Source organism: Poecilia latipinna, unplaced genomic scaffold (genome assembly GCF_001443285.1).
Source record: "Poecilia latipinna isolate Pla-1442-1.1 unplaced genomic scaffold, P_latipinna-1.0 Scaffold7062, whole genome shotgun sequence".
Taxonomy (NCBI): Eukaryota; Metazoa; Chordata; class Actinopteri; order Cyprinodontiformes; family Poeciliidae; genus Poecilia; species Poecilia latipinna.
In genome coordinates this window covers 1-2457 of record NW_015119678.1, presented here as the reverse complement: position 1 = coordinate 2457, position 2457 = coordinate 1, and the positions used below count along the sequence as shown (strand labels likewise).

The 2457-nt window shown below is 39.2% G+C and overlaps 1 long non-coding RNA gene across 1 annotated transcript; it reads right to left on the bottom strand.

The window, feature by feature from the left end:
- Positions 1 to 1174: 1174 nt before the first annotated feature.
- Positions 1175 to 2451, bottom strand: LOC106944140 (uncharacterized). Its single transcript, XR_001424126.1, has 2 exons — positions 2368 to 2451; positions 1175 to 1928 (listed from the first exon to the last, which is right to left on the bottom strand). It is a non-coding gene; the product is annotated as an uncharacterized LOC106944140 (long non-coding RNA).
- Between the last annotated feature and the right edge of the window lie 6 nt (positions 2452 to 2457).

The window sequence follows — 2457 nt, the reverse complement described above, 5'->3', positions numbered from 1 at the left end:
AGCACTGCCTCCTCCTTCATGCACAGCATCGAGTTCCTCATAGTCAGCAGATTTACTGAATCTATTACGAATTTAAAACGACTTTTCAGTCATGACATTGAACAACCCTGCTCTTTTGTTTGTATTAAATTTGCATACTTGAGGTGGTCAGTGAAATGGAATATCATCAAAATGTTTATTTCTTTAAATTAATCAGATCTCAAATCAAAGCATTCTGCTTTGTTCACCACTGATTTTGAGTGGTATGGTTTACAGCAGATGGAAAAAAAAAAATTCTCTCACAATTATACAAGCAGAATTTTAGTACAGAAAGATTGATCCACTGACTGCTAATTGGCTGGAGTTTCTTTTGCATGACTTACTGAACCAATGCAGCATGGCATGGAGGCCATCAGTCTGTTGCCATGGTGAGGAGTTCAGAAAGCCCAGGTTGCTCTCAGTCTGAGGCTTGTTGGTTCTGGTGTCGTTTTGCTGACCAGTCACACCATGACCTGGCACCTTTAGCAGAGCGGACCGGTACCAAGTCCTGCTGGAAACATAAAGTCAACTTCTCCATGAAGCTTATCAGCAAAGTGAAGAATGATGATGATGATGATGATGATGATGATGATGATGATGATGATGATGATGATGATGATGATGATGATGATGAATCAGCAGATGACATGGAACCGAAAACCGTCACTGACTTTAAACTTCACACTGGACTCCAAGCAGACTCAGTCCACACTCTGGCAAAGCGGCTACTTTTTCCTTCCACTCAACTTCTCATACATTTGATTGGATACATTATTTGTCCATATGTTTTAATTTGTTTCACTTTTGTGTATCCAGGTTGTTGTGTGTTTCTGCACAGGTCCCTCTTGAAAATGAGATCTGGATCTCAACGGGTTTTACCTGGTTAAATAAAGGATTTCTTTTTTTAATAAAAAAAAACTCAGCTTCTTTGCAGATGGAAGAGCTTTACCATTCTAGCTATCAATTAAGCAGTCTTTATTGCGTAGATCATATTATTGACATAACACTATTATTTTTATTAGAATTTTCAGTTTCAAGAAAAGCTGAGTTTTTTTTTTACCAGATTTTTCTTGCCATTTTTAATCTCAATGGGATTTGTCTGGTGAAATAAAGGTTAACCAAAATTAAAAAAATAATCCTCCACAAAACATCTCTGTGCTTAATGAATCTACTTTCAATTCAGTACAAGTTTATTTCACCAACCCCAGCACAGCAAGAAATGTTACATGATAAAAACAAAGCAAATGTTTTGTAGCCACAGACTAATTTACAGGCTCAGTCCTTGGTTGGACCTTTTTTAAAGTACATGTACATTTAAGATAAAAAGACCTTTCAGGAACATTCACTGAGGCGCACCTGTACGTTCTGTTTACGTCTCCACCAAGGTGTCAGCGCTTGTGAAACATGCTACCATCTCCTGTTACCCCTCTGCTCTGATGATGATAGCTGTTACGGTCGAGTGTCTGAGTGGTTGTGAAATCTCAGCAGGTGTTTCTTTATTTTCAGAGTTGAGCCATGCAGGAAATCAAATAAATGGTTTCTTTCAGGGCCTCGGAGCGTCTGAGGAAGGCGCCTGAGGCCAGCGGATCTCAGAGCGAAGAATCACTTTGAAGTGAAGGAGGAATTTAAGGATCTTTCACTCGTCAGCCGATCATCAGCAGGTGTTTCCATCTGGAGCAGCTTGAATAGAGCAGTTCTTGAAGGAGCTCTGTGTCTGTCTGGTGCTTTCCTTCGTGAGTTGTTGAGATCAGATGCTTTACAAACACCTGCAAAAGTGTGAACCGCTTCAATGTTGTGTCACTTCGTCTCCCTGAAGCTTCAGCGTTACGTTTTTGGGAGGAATGGGAGTCGATGCAGCTCATCAGGTGATTGTAGCAAAGTGTTTTGGAAACTAGAAGTTTGAAGTACAGCTTAAAAATGCAAGAAAAGATAACAGAAGAATTTCATATTTTGGAAATAATGGAAACATGGTGGTCTACAAGTTGGTGTTTTCCATCAGTTTCTTTTTTCTTATTTAATCTGATTAAAGACTTTGCTTTCCAGCATAGGCTGAGCTGCACTTGGGTTCTCCATTCAACACCAAACATGAACGATAGTAGACATTAAATCTGCAGGAAATAGATTGTTCAGCTCATTCTATCAGTCCAAATCTAGAAGTCAAGAATGAATTGTTGGGTTTCATATCACTGTTTCTCGCTATAAATAGCACAACAAACTGAATATCTTCCGACAACAACAATTCAATAATATTTAGCAGCTAAATCATTCTTGTTTAATCCTCTTTCACTGACATAAAATTATATTGTTAGCACTCTTACTCAACGATTTATTTTAAAAGCTCTTTCTCACCAACGCCAGAGGAAGAACAGACAGATGTCTGCGGATGTGTCGGGGCCCGATGGCAAGCAGGAGGTGAGCCAATCGGGTCATATTTACATC